Genomic DNA, 15,219 nt, shown 5'->3' with positions numbered 1-15,219 from the left:
GTCCCACCTGCGCTGCTAAAATCTCATGGGCCTCGCCTGCGGGTCTCACCTAAACTATATCTTTGAGTGGTCTCTCCCTCAATTCTCACTTGTTTTGCTACTATCGCAAGGGCCTTGCCCATGGGTCTCGCCTAAACAATACTACTGAGCGACCCTACCCCCTGTCTCACCTATCTAGGGCTACGCGGGTCCTAAACCATCCTGATTCCTCAACAAACTATCCTTTCTCGATCTCTATTTGACTTACTAGGAGATACGACCTCACCCACTTCGGTTCAACTAGATCCCTATAAGTCCCATCTTGGAAAGGATTCCTAATCCTTTTCTCCATCCAAAGGTCGATCGAATGCCAACCATGCTTACCACCGTTAGAGCTCTAAAACTAACCAATACCAAATCCGAACCACTTTTGTAGACTAACAGGACACTTCCCGAGTCCCACTCACACCTGCTACATCGACTGCATCCCGAGAACCAGACCAAAAAAGTGTGTGTGTGTGGGGGGGGGGGGTACTGCTATGAATTACTTCCCATAAAACCCATGGTATGCAGATGACATATGATCCGAACACGAACAAAAATAGAATTCTAACATACATTCGCTAATATAGATGCAGTACCATACCAACATGATCATGAATAAAAACTGACAGTAAGGCAAAAGATACATACCTATAACGTCCGGTGCTGCTCACGCCTCTACTATAGACAACTGAAATGCCCTGCTCCATATTGCAGGCGCCTCCGCTCGGCCCTGACGACTATCGGTGATCCCCATGGTCGCTGAGGCAGGTTCCATCACTTGTCCTGCAGGAAACAAACTCGGATACTGCGCCTTCTTGTGGCCCCTCTGACTGCAATGGAAACATATCAGGTCTGATCCCTGAGGGGTGGTAGTAGTACAATCCCTGCTGAAAACACAGTCCGATCACACTTGAAGCAGCCAAAATCAACACCACTACCACTCCTGCACGCACCCTCGTGCGTTTTTCCACACTTGCCACAACAACTGCGGCCCTGATAATCCCTCGATCTCGCATCCGACCCCTTGGGTCTCTTACCTAAACCTGCGGCTACCTGAACCTCCTCCGGCTTCCTCTTCCTGAGGTGCTCCAGATTGATCTCCCTTTCTTGGACCGAGTAATCATATCCTCCAGCGTCTTGCAGTTGGACCTGTTCACAAACTCCCTGATGTCACTCCTCAGCATCTTGTGATATCGGGCCTTCTTCATCTCTTCGTCCGCACATACTGTGGACCAAGAACAACCCTCTCCCTGAACATGGCGGTGATCTCCGCCACTGTCTCTGTAGTCTGCCGCAAATCCTGAAACTCTCGTGCTAACTGTTGCACATTGATCACTGGTGTAAACTTGGCCCTTAACATGGCCGAGAAATCACTCCATGTCATCACGTCCAATGCGGCATCATCCCTAATCGGATGTCCAACCTCCTCCAATCAATCCTGTGCTATGTCCTTTAGAAGACAGGAGGCAAGTTGGACATTGTCCCCTTCAAGGAACCGACTTGTATGGAAAGCGTTGGCGACATCAGCGAACCACCTGCTGCTAGCAATGGGGTCCCTAGCCCTATGATAATCCGGAACTCCACAAGCACTAAACTCTCAGAATGTGAACGAACGTGCCCCCATCATGGTCATCATCTTAGTACGAAAAACTCCCAGCTTCTCATCCAAAATCTCCAATATGCCATCCTTGACCGTACTAAAGATCGCAGGAGTCTGGTCTAGAATATTGCGACTAATCTCAATTAATATAAACTCCCTCATCTGCTCCCCGAGCTGATCGGCTCCTGAACCTGATCTTGATCCCTCGCCTGCACCTGAACCACCCACTGGTCTCTCATGCAACGTCACGATGCTGTAAACATGCCAAAACAATCATCAGAATACATATCACTACCGAGGGATCACACACGCACTACAAGTTCCCTAGTTTTGTCTCAACTCTCCCCCTAACTAACTCGCGAATACCATTACATATCACTCAGTCTAGATAATTCTTCGAATGAGAGGTCCTACCCTACAACAGTTGGACTTAGACGAGAGCTGCGGAATAGAGATATACCTAACCTTATGAAATTATTTAGTCCTTGCAGTATGTAACTTAGCATATTCGTTTACTAGTTAGTTAGAGATAACTAGAACTCCTAATAGCACAAAGTAAGAAACATTCGGGCATTGGGAAATCTAACCACATTGTAACATCCAAAATTTCAAAACAATTAAAACTTTTCAAAAACACCCATTTTATTAACATTGTTACAAAAAGGTTTTCAAAACGTTATTCAACAGAGTAATTTTCCCAGGTTCATATCATAAAACACCAACGCGAGGAACGGTACGATCACGCCTTTGCCTTGCCACAGACTCTTGAGAACCTGAAACATAAAACCACGACTGTAAGCCCGAAAGCTTAGTGAGATACCCCCAGAATACCAACCACATATACGCCTTTCCAGGCCCTGACCTTCCGGTCCATGTGTCTCAGGGGACTTCCGTCCCTGCTGGGTAAACCTTCCGGTCCTACCCACGCCGACCTTCCGGTCCATCACACAACATAATCGCCTTCCGGCCCATAACATATTGCCTTCCGGCCCATAAGCATAAAATGCACATATAACATAACAAGCAATCATATAGCAGTTCATAGACAACAATCGATCAACAGATCACATATCATAGCATTACTCTAACAAGATACCGGTCTAGCCGGTCACTATCATAACATTACCCTATGAACCAGTCAACATACTAAATGCATACATACGCCTTTCCAGGCCATGACCTTCCGGTCCACATAGCAACGCCTTCCGGCCCATAACATGTAATGACAACTACCCGGATTTCCATCCGATAAAAGAGTCGGCCTTGGTGCCATAAACCCTAGCGATATAGTGAGGATAACTCACCTCGAAACTGCCGACTGAACAGATAGCTCAAGCTGCTCCGATCACTGATACGATCTCCACCTCTGGACAGCCACCAATGCACTGAATCAAACAGTAAACAACAATTACCAAAACACCCCTGGAACTACTGGTCAATACTTGGTCAAAGACAAGGTCAAAGTCAACCCCTGACTGACCCTACTCGCCGAGTCAACCCTATGACTCGCCGAGTCCCCATACTCAGAACTTCACTTAACCCGCGACCTAACTCGCCGAGTCACCCCAAGACTCGCCGAGTTCAACGACTCTGAGTCCACTCGCCCTTGACTCACCGATTCCTTAAGATTCCCTTTCTACACGTCGAGTATCCCCTTTTTACTCGACGAGTTCCTCCTGGAAGAATCGCGGGGCCACCCTGACTAAACTCGCCGAGTCTGAAGAACAACTCGACGAGTCCCAATTAATCTTCAAGCTACTCGTCGAGTCTGTTCATCGACTCGGCGAGTCCATGCCATGCAACCGCTCAACTGCATCCTGGGACAATTATGGTTCCGAAATATACAAGCATGGAACCTTCTGGACCTCTAAAGGTCCTAATACAGGGTTATATCCGTTTGATTAACAAAGTAATAATCCATTTAATCACTAAATGGGTTCCATAAACCCTAGATCCATGCACACATCAATATAACAGAAATGATCCGAATTATTACCTGAATAACACACTCTCTGTGTCCCCAAACCTCAGAACTCGAATCCCTTGCAGTTCCTTTAGCCAAAACTCTTCCCTCCTTGCACCACAATTTCTTCAAGTCACCAATGACCTTCAATCTTGCTCTAGATGCCCACAGCCGCTTAGGGTTCTTCTCAATCGACTAAAAGACGAACAATGACGGCATATAATGCGTTATATACGACCCAAACCTGAACGGTTAGGGTTTTCGCTAAACAGCGTAGACTCGCCGAGTCCATATCGGACTCGTCGAGTCCAGTCGCGAACCCGCGACCAGGTCTGCGCTCCTACTCGGCGAGCCTAGGCTCCAACTCGCCGAGTCCCCTCTTAAAACACCCCCAAAATCATAATTATTACAATACTTGAAATTCCGGGCTGTTACACACATACTCCAATCAAGTTGTTCTATTCCCTAGTCAGGATTTTGTACTAGCGTGCAATTCATAAAGCTCATATAATCAGGCATAACATAAACATGCTATAGCACTGACTAATCAATACTAGCATGCAACTCAATAAACGCATATAATAGGCATACAAGGCATCCTTCCTAGATCTTAGCCCTAAACTAGCATGCTGATCACATAATCATATCATAAGATAAACTTGTATGGGTAATTTAGGAGAACTTACTTGAGCTTGGCTGATTGCATGCACCACGCCATTTCCTCTTTTCAAAACTCTTTTCTCTTTCGTAGAACGGGTTTTTTTAAATGATTTTCTTTTGATAATTTTCATACCATGCCCTCAGTTTGAGTTGAGTCACACCCGAGAGTATGCCCGAATCCCTCAACCCAAGGCTCGGATACCAACTTGTAACAACCCGAAAATCATGACCAAAAATATCATTTTTAATTTAATAATAAAACCATAAGTGCCAAAAATTCATTCAAAACATATCACATCAGAGTATCATCCCAGGCTAAAACTCCTTTGGTGTGTGTGCCATGCGATCACCCCGAGCTCTTTCCTCCGCTACTGGAAGCACTTGAAACCAAAAATAAAAACTGTAAGCACGAAGCTTAGTGAATTCCTCAATCTACCACATACCACACACATAACCACATACTGGGCCCCTGCCTGCTGCATCGGGACTTGCCCGACATCGGACTAGCTCCGGCATCGGGCCCAACCTAGCATCGAGCCCCACTCAGTATTCAAATCTTATTCTCTTAAGCCCCGACTATCTCTAGGCCTCGCCTGATAAAACCATACAAACATATAACATAACACATAACAAGTAACTAATATACTCTACTATACTTCTGATCTAAGGCCTCGCCTAACTACGGCATCGCCCCTGTCCTGCTATTGACGAGTCATAAAACCCCGTCCACGCTCCTGCTGATAGTGAGATACAGGCTCCTGCCCACACTCACCCCTCTCCTATCTCATGCCTCGCCCCTCCTCTGCTACTAATAAGATACAGAACCCCCTCCATACTCTGCTAGTGATGAGATACATGACCTCACCGATCCTCACCTCCCTACCAGGCACATATGAGTACCACATAGACAACAAGTATAAACTATCATACAAACATTCCTTGGGCACCCGCCTGACATTAGACCTTGATCTGGATTCACATACTAGCATACAGTGCCTAGGGCTAACCCCCAGGTCTTCCTACTCATAAACTACATTGGTCCGGATTGTGGGCTTCTAACCATTCACACAGTGACGAGACACACCTCGCACTGCTGAACCCTGCTGATACTCCTCTGGCTGCTGACTGGCAAATTCCCGAACTGCTAACCCTTCGGCTTCCTGAACTACCAATACCAAACACCATTTATTCCAATACAATAATCCTTCTTAGGGTAAAATGACCATTCTACACGTAGTCCAACTCGATCCATATCTAAGTCCCAAACTAAGGCCCAATACTAGGTAAGCTACCCAAGCCCACTAGTGGCCCACTGATTGCTGAATATGCTAAATCGGGTCCAATCCCTCTAATGGGCCTTATCCTAATCCCAAAAATTTTCTTGTCCAATATTATCTAACTTGTAATGGCCCTATGGCCCAATAACCTAAAGCATGGCCCAAACCGAGGCCCAAATTGCAAGGCCCACACTGACATACTATGCGGGGCTTACATTCATGTACGCTAAGCGTACTAGCCACTGGTGAGTATGTTGGGCCTACCTGCACGTACGCTCAAGGTAACCCCCTGATAAGCCCTTTTCTTATTAAGTTATTAATAATCCACTTCAGAAGCTACACTTACAGATCTTGGTCCTTTTCCATGTCTTAATCCATAAAGTCACTGACTTTGTGACTTAACTTGGCCCAATCAAGCCTAATCTCCCAAAATGACATTCTTCTTCCATAAAGAGGGCTAGATCTCATGCATGAACCCATAAAGACGTTCAAGATGGAGACTTTATTGCTTATGTGACCTTTTTAGCTCTGAGGGTGGCAACCCTATGTTCAAACACTAGGTTTCATAAAAAAAGGTCCATTCCTTGGACCTAAAAAGGTCCAAAGCTCCATAAACCTAGATATAAACTTCTATAAGGAAAGTTGGAAGCTTTATACCTTCTGGGGTTTGTAAATGAGTTGGAGAACTTGGATCCAAAAGCTCTTCCTTGATCAATGAGACTCCAAGAAGATCACGCCTCTCCAAGAACACTAAAATGCTCTAAAAAAATGTCCTTACAAGCTCCAAGAACAATCAAGAGGGTTTAGGGTTTCGTAGCAGCTCTTTAGGGTGAATGAATCTTGAGGGTATATTGTTCCCTATATAGTGGCACACCCTAAATTTTGGGTTTCTAGACTCTGGACGTACGCTGGGCGTACACCAAAAAGCAACTACAACCATTTCCCTTGTACGCTGAGCGTACCCACACGCCTTCCACTTTGCATGAATCGTCCTTCTTTGCCAACTTTTCCACTAAGGGACCAATAATGTCAATAACTTCAAAATGTTGTAACTCCTTTGTTCTATGTCTGTTTCCCACGAACTTTATATCCACAAAAAGGTTGCGAGAATCCCTTCGCTTCTAGCGACACAACTCGGCCCAAAAATTCTCAAATAAAAACTTTGATACCCATAAAAGACCGAAACGCCCCTAGCCCCGGGCTCTGAAATCCAATAATGGATACTTTCAGAACAGGGTGTTACATATACTCTAATAAATGAAGGTCTTTTTTTTTGTCATTTGTCATACTCTCATTCAATTTGTCAAATGTCATTTTGTGGTTATTTTGAATTAATTTTTTTTTCAACATGTCATTTTATGATGTTTTCTAATTTATTAAATTCCACCTAATGTTTTAATATAATAAATGCATAGTAATAAATATATATCAATTTCATTAATCAACTTTCCTTTTAATCTCAAAATGAATTAAAGCTCATTAGTTTCTTTTGTTTATTTATTTAAATTTAAAAAATAAAAAACATTTTTATTATAATAATTCATTATTTGTCTTATTTTCTTATAAATTCAAAGTTATCAAATATTTTGACATTTACATTTAACTTTTTCTTTAAAATTAACCTATGTAATACATAGGTCTCACAACTACTATCAGAATTAAACCTAATTAAACATTTAAAATCTTTTTACACGCCTTCCTCCCACATCACTTTAATACGTTTCTAGCCAAGGTTGTTTTTTGTTTTCATAAGTCATTGGCTTCTGTAAGACTAAGAAAAGTAAAGAAAGCTAAAAACGTGATGTGTATTTAAAAAAAAACAATGATATGTGAAACTAACCTTTTTTTTATTGAAATGTTTCTGTTTTTATATTTTTCCCAACTTAAAGTTTTTAGTATAATACGTGAATGGTTTCTATGGTTCACGGTAATCATTACGTCTAGTCCCTAATTATTTTTCTTAATTCGGACGGTCTCTAAGATATATTTGTACTGCGTGTTTGGTCCCCGCTAGACCTAAAAAGACTCTATTGCCCGTTATGATATAGTTTTATTTTGTTAATTCATTTTTTATTAATTTAATTATTATTGAATAAAATAAGTTATTATAAATATATTGTTGGAGAAAGGCTTACTCTACCTTAAATGATTTTCTAATTCGTCTTCCAGTTCCCGACACCACCTCTACTGATCATCTCGGAACACAATTTCAGCTCCCGACACCAGCTACGCCACCTGCCCAAAAATGAACCTGAAACTGAAATGCAAACAACAACTCACATCTGAAACCAAAATTAAACCTGATATTCAAATCCGAAACCAATATCGAACCAATAACTTAAAACCAAATCCAAAATCGAACCTACAATTCAAGCTCAGATCCAAAACCAAAATCCCAGCTCCGACCACCATCTCCTTCACCTCCACCAACCCAACTAAAATATTTATTCTCTCAACAAGAACCATTGTTTTTTCCAAATTTTTCTTTAAGATCTATAATGACCAAATTTTTAAAAGAAATTTTTTCATTTTTTAATTATCCAAAATGTATGCTCATCATCCACAAAACCAATTACCCTTGTTTTCAAAACCATATTCACTACAACTTCATTTCGAAAACATTAGAGTGTCCCATAATATGTCGGTGTGAGAGTGCATGCCACGCCATCACGCATTGCCATTGCCCTTGGGCTCAGATGTACCTGAAACAAATCCACAAACTGTAAGCTAATGCTTAGTGAATTTCCCCAGAGCATTCCCCACACACAAACCACATAACACATATCAAATTAGCTATAAACTACACCTATCACATAATTCATGCATACAACATATAAGGAAGCACTGGAAACCTTCCATGGTCTTACACTTAATGCCACGGGAACCCCCGCATGGTCTTATCTGCCATGGGAACCCCCACGTGGTCTTCTTACCTTGGGAATCCCCGCAAGGTCTTCCTGCCTTGGGAACCCCCATAAGGTGTTCCTACCAAACAAGACATAATGCAAATTATACAAGCAGATATACAAGGATGCCATGTAAACCCTCCAAGGTCTTATACCAAGTGCCACGGGAACCCCCACATGGTCTTTCATGCAAATGTCATATTATCATATTGCCTATTCAATCCACAATCTACATAAAAAGGGCTGACCTTGGTACCTTAGACCCATCGGTATGGTGAGAAGACTCACCTTAGTCTGCTGAATGCGAAAGCTGCTCTCCTAACAGTCTGTAACCTCCCGTGCTGAATGACAATATTAACCCATGTTAGGACATCATAATAAAAAGGAAAACCCAAACCCCAAGTCCCTCAATGAAGGCCCAAATATCCTTTCTTTTCTAATGGACCCAAAGTCTGTGTCCAAAAATCATTAATAAGCCTCTTGGCTAAGTAAGACCCAATAATGACACTAATGGCCCAAACAGATAAAATGGCCCACTATTCTCAAAATTCAACCAAGCCCAAAAACCAAATGAGGCCCAACATTCCAAAAGCCCAAAACATAACGAAGCCCAACTATGTTGCGTACGCTTAGCGTACCATCTTGGTATGCTAAGAGTAGTGGTGTTTTGGGGGTTACGCGCAACATCCATTGGGTTACGCCCAACGTACTAACAGATTGAGCACTTTTTCCATTAAGTGCTTAATACTCGATTCATTTACGTCCAGAAGTCAGATCTAACCCTATTAAGACGACCTAAGGTATAAAGTTGGCAACTTTACGCCTTTGCATGTCCCATAAGCTCCCAACACCCTCATTAAGACCCTTTTAAAGCTCTTAACCCATGCAAGAGGTCAAAATACCCACCAAGACTCCATTTTTATTTTGAAAAGGGACTAAGGGACCTCATATCTGTCATTTCCATCCTTTGAAGTTGCTTAGCTCACAAGAGGAGGTCCAAAACCAACCAAAGGGACAAAACTAGAAAACCCTAACTAGATCTAGTGATTTGAATGGAAAGGTGCAAGCTTTATACCTCCAGAAGCTCCTCAAGGTCGACAATATGCAGGTTCTTGAAGCCAAATGACACTCCAAGCATCCTTGACAACTTCTTTTTCTTTGATGAACACTAAAAGGACCGAAAATGCACTCTTGAAGATCAAAGTGCACTCACAAATGATATTAGGATTTTCCGAGGCGTTTGAAGGTGAAGGAGGCTGGTAAGGGTGAAGCTCAAATGAGTTAATGGTGTTTATATAGGTGTCAAGACCAGATTCTAGGGTTTGAACATTCTGGCATGTACGCCCACCGTACGTACTGCCACTTTGCGATCCTCCTTGCCAAGTACGCTAAGCGTACTCATAAGTACGCCCAACGTACTTAAGGGACTCTTATGATATAATATAAATACTTCAAGGGTTACAAGTCCGTACCTTATTTGGAGCGTTACAACTCTCCCCCACTTGAGCTACACTTTGTCCTCGAAGTCCGTAGCTGCGAATAGATCGGGATAATGCTACCGCATCTCCTCCTCCGACTCCCAAGTCCATTCGGAGCCCCTTCGATGCTGACAATGCACCTTCACCAGTTTCACCTCCTTGTTTCGAAGACCCTTCGTCTTCATATCTAAGATAGCAATCAGCCTCTCGATGTAGTTCAGGCTTCCATCGACTCGAATATCATCCAACGAGACTACTGCAGACTCGTCAGTGACACACTTTTGAAGCTGAGACACGTATAAGGTGTTGTGAATTTGGTTAAGTTCCTCTGGTAGATCCAAATGGTATGCCACCTTTCCCACCCGGGCCGTTATCCTAAACGAGCCTATATACCGAGGCCCCAACTTTCCCCTCTTTCGAAACCTGATAATCCCCTTCCAGGGCGACACCTTCAGCAACACAAAATCCCCACCTGAAACTCGAGATCTGATCACCGTCGGTCAGCATACATTTTCTGATGGCTCTGCATGACCCGCAACCTGTCGCGCACCTGCTGAATCAGTTAGTTAATCTTGAGCACTACCTCAGTGCTCCCCATGAACCGGTGCCCAACCTCTTCCTAACAAACCGGAGTCCTGCAACTTCGACAATATAACATCTTAAATGGAGCGCGGTCGATACTAGCATGATAACTGTTGTTGTACGAAAACTCCGCCAGTGGGAGGTACGCATCCTAACTACCTCCAAAATCCAACACGCATGCTTGAATCATGTCCTCCAGTGTCTGGATTGTCCTCTCACTTTGGCCATTAGTCTAGGGTGATACGCCATACCAAAATATAGTTGAGTACCCAAATCCTCGTGGAACTTCTTGCAGAATCTGGATGTAAAACGGACATCCCTGTCAGAGACTACCGACACTGGCACCCCGTGCCTAGCCACCACCTCTCGCACATAAATATCCGCCAAATTCTCTGCAGATATGCTCTCTGAATTCAGAATCAAATGGGCACTCTTTGTCAGTCTGTCTATGGTCACCTATATGGCATCTACAACCCTTATCGTCTTTGGTAACTTTGTGATGAAGTCCATAGTGATCTCTTCCCACTTCCACATGGGAATGGGTAACGACTAAACTTTTCCATGAGGCCGCTGATGCTCGGCCTTGACCTTCGTGCAGGTCAAGCACCGCTCCACAAACCAGGCGATTTCCGCTTCATACATGGCCACCAATAATCTAGTCTCAAGTCTCTATACATTTTCGTAGCCCCTGAATGTATAGAGATCTTGGATTTGTGTACCTCCTCTAATATCTTCCGCCACACTACTCCAGTCATCGGTACCCACACTCGGCCACACTGCGTCAAAAGACCACGACTATCCTTAACAAACAAAGGATATTGCCCCCGAATCCGCTCTAACTTCCAATTATCCTTCTTTACCCCCTCGACCTGAGCCTCTTTGATCATATCCAACAAACGAGAAATCACCATCATCCACATACAAAGGTTCCTAATCGGGGGCCCTGCCGTCTTGCGGCTCAACACATCGGCCACCACGTTGCCCTTCCCTGGGTGGTATAGGATCTCACAATCATAATCCTTCAGCACATCCAACCACCTCCTCTGGCGCATATTGAGGTTCTGCTGATCCATCAAACAATTCAAACTCTTGTGATCGGTATAAACGGTACACCGCACTCCATACAAATAGTGCCTCCAAAATCTTGAGGGCAAACACCACTGCCCCCAATTTCAGGTCGTGAGTGGAGTAATTCGCCTCATGAGGATTCAGCTGCCTCGAGGCGTAAGCTATCACATGCCCCCTCCTCATTAGTACCGCACCTAATCCTAAAATTGATGCGTCACATTACACCACCAAATCATCTAACCCCTCGGGTAGTACTAGAATTGGAGCCTCGCATAACTTTAGTCTCAGGGTCTCAAAAGCCAACTGCTGATCCACAACCCATCGAAAAGTCACATTCTTCATGGTCAAATGGGTCAATGGCACAACAATCTAGGAGAAGTCCTGGATAAACCTATGATAATAGTCCCGCTAAGCCCAAGAAGCTACGAATCTCTGATGCGTTCTTCGGTACTTCCCATCGTATCACAACCTCCACCTTGGTTAGGTCAACCGAAATCCTTTCCTGATTGATGAAATGCCCCAAAAACTGTACCTCCTGCAGCCATAAATCATACTTAGAGAACTTTGCATAAAGCTTCTCCGCCCTCAGGGTCTATAGTACCTCCCTCAAACCCTGCTCATGCTGCTCCCTGGTCGTAGAATAGACCAGTATATCATTAATAAAAAAGATCACCGACCGATCCACGAATGTTGTTGGGGCATTGGTGAGTCCAAACGACATCACCACAAACTCATAATGCCCATACCGAGTCCTGAACGCCGTCTTAGGTATATCCTCATCTCAAAGCCTCTTCTGATGGTATCATGACCGAAGATCAATCTTGGAAAACCAAGATGCATCGTGCGGCTGATCGAACAAATCATTGATCCTTGGAAACAGATAATGATTCTTCACCGTTAGTTTGTTCATCTCCTTATAATCCATGCACAACCTGTGCGATCCATCCTTCTTTTTCACGAAAAGGATTGGTGCTTCCCACGGAGAACTGCTCGAATGTAAGAACCCTCGGTCTAGCAGCTCCTGAAGTTGTGTAGATAACTTCTGCATCTCAGGTGGTGCGCATCTCAGGTGGTGCCAACTGATATGGTGCCTTTGCTATTGGAGCTTCACCAGAAACCAAGTCGATGTGACACTCCACCTGCCTCTCCGGAGGCACTCCAGGTAACTCTTTAGGGAAAACATCTCGAAATTCCTGTACAACCGGCACATTGCCCACATCTATCGTGGTCTCCATCCTCGTATCCGTGATATAAGCCAGAAATTTTGTACATCTTTGTTGAAGAAATCTCCTCGCCCTTGTAGCCGAACAGAGGTTCGGCCCATGCGAAGCCCTCTGACCATGAATAACTAGTTCTCACCCACTTTGCGTTCGAACCCTAATTAATTGGCACTCGCAGTCAATCATGACCCCATTGGCCCCCAACCAATCCATCCCTACAATCACCTTCAGCCCTCGTAACGGTATCGGAACCAGATCCACACGAAACTTTTCGCCCAAAACATTCAAGAAACAATCCTGATAAATTATCGTAGCACTCACAATACGATGGTCTGCAATCTCCACATCGAGTGAGGAATCTAAAGTTCTTGGCGCATCGCGGAACCTCTTGCTGAGCACAAGCGACACGAACGATCGGGTAGCACCCGAATCAAACAAAACATGAGCAGACATACGATTGACCAAAAAGGTCCCTATACAAGCATATAGTGCACATAAGTTATAAAATTGATAAGAACATAGAGTAATAGACACATACAATTCACAACGTCTGGCACTGCCTGATCCTCCTCTGTAGTCAGTTAAAAAGCATGGCTCTTCACCGTCGGGGCATCCGCCTTAGCAGGGTGGCCATCGGTGATCCTCAAAGTGGTGGGTGTAGGCACCATCACTGCTCCTCCCCCCCTTTGCAACTTCGGACAGTCGGCCTTTTATTGCCTGTTTGGTTGCAGTGAAACATAGCAAGCCCTTCCTGGGGCAGTCCCTGCTCACGTGGCCCGGCTGACCACACGTATAACACACCGGGTTCGACCCCCAACAAGCTCCCCCATGAGACCTCCCACATTTGGCACACCGTCCGCGGCCCTGCTGAACCTACTAGATGAATCCAAGGCCTTAGGCTTTTTATCCTGACCCACTGCTGCCCGTGCCTGCTCGTGATTCCGCTTGATGCGGAAGTCTAACTTCATCTCCCGCTTACAGGCCTTCTCCACTATGTCGTTCAGGGTTTTGCACCCTGTGAAGCTCACCAACTCCGGATATCATCCCTTAGCATGGGATGATACTGTTTCCTCCTCATGTACTCATCGATAGCGTACTGTGGGATCAACAAGTCTCGTTCCCGAAACTTGGCGGTGATCTCCACCACAATCTCGATGGTCTGATGAAGGTAATGAGACTCCCTCACAAGTCATTGCATCTCAATAGCTGGTGCAAAATCCAAGTAAAATCGCCGAACAAATTCAGCCCAAGTCATCTCGGCCACGTCGGCTGCTCCCACATGAATGATCACCTCTCCCCACCAATCCTGGGCTCTGTCCCTCAACATACAGGATGCAAAACACACCTTCGCCGCTTCAGGGCAAGAACTCATGCGATTGGCGTTTCCATGTCCACCACCCAGCGTCGGCTGACGACGGGGTCCATAGCCCTATAAAACTTTGGCGCTCCACACGCCTTGAACTCCCAGAATGAAAGAGTTCGGGCCCGGCCTGACCTGCAACAATCTCGGTCCTGAACGACCTGAGCCTCTCCTCTATGATCTCTATAATACCCTCCTTGACCATCCCAAAGATCACTGGGGTAGCGTCAAGGATGGCCTTCATAACCTCTGCTGCAATGATCTCGTGCAACCTTTCATACATGGGCTCGACAACGTTGCTCGATCGGGATCCAGATCCTGATACCCCTGTCCCAAATCGTATCATCACCATGCTGAACTCAAATGACATAAACCATAATAATCAAGATATATATATATATATATATATATATATATATATATATATATATATATATATATATGTATATATGTATATGGATCTTCCCACACCGGTCCTCCTTAGAGCTGTCAGATCTAACATTGGTTCAGGTGCAGGTCCTGTGCTTTCAGTAGTAGGTGCCCAATACTACCTTCCCCACCTATCTGTACCTTTCCCTAATGCTCTACATGATAACGCCAATTCATTCCATAACTAAACCAGATCTCACAAATTACCGCATACATCAAATCTCAGGCTGTCCTAAGATTTACTCTACTCATATTAATAAAACCAACCATGTATGGTTGCCTTTATGCATGCAAATTATACACAGAAAAGGATCAAATAGACTTTCGAATAAAAGATTCTACCCTAGGACCACAACCAAACAAGGAACAAGAAGTAAGGCCAAATCAACTATTTTAAGGCTATAAGCTCCTAACAGTATACAATTTTGAAAGCATACACATAAGAAGTTCAACAAAGCTCAAATATCAGTATAACATGGCCAATATATTGGGGAAACTACTTATGTGGCTCAGCTGATCACACACGTTGCACTCTCATCTTTTCAATTTCGAAATTTCTTTTATGTAATTTTTTAAAACAATTTAACCATTTCCTTAGTTTGAGTCCTGACACAACCGAGGGTGTGTCTGGATCCCTCAAACCAAGGCTCCG

This window comes from Lactuca sativa, chromosome 5 (assembly GCF_002870075.4).
Source record: "Lactuca sativa cultivar Salinas chromosome 5, Lsat_Salinas_v11, whole genome shotgun sequence".
NCBI lineage: Eukaryota > Viridiplantae > Streptophyta > Magnoliopsida > Asterales > Asteraceae > Lactuca > Lactuca sativa.
This window is presented reverse-complemented; position numbering follows the sequence as displayed.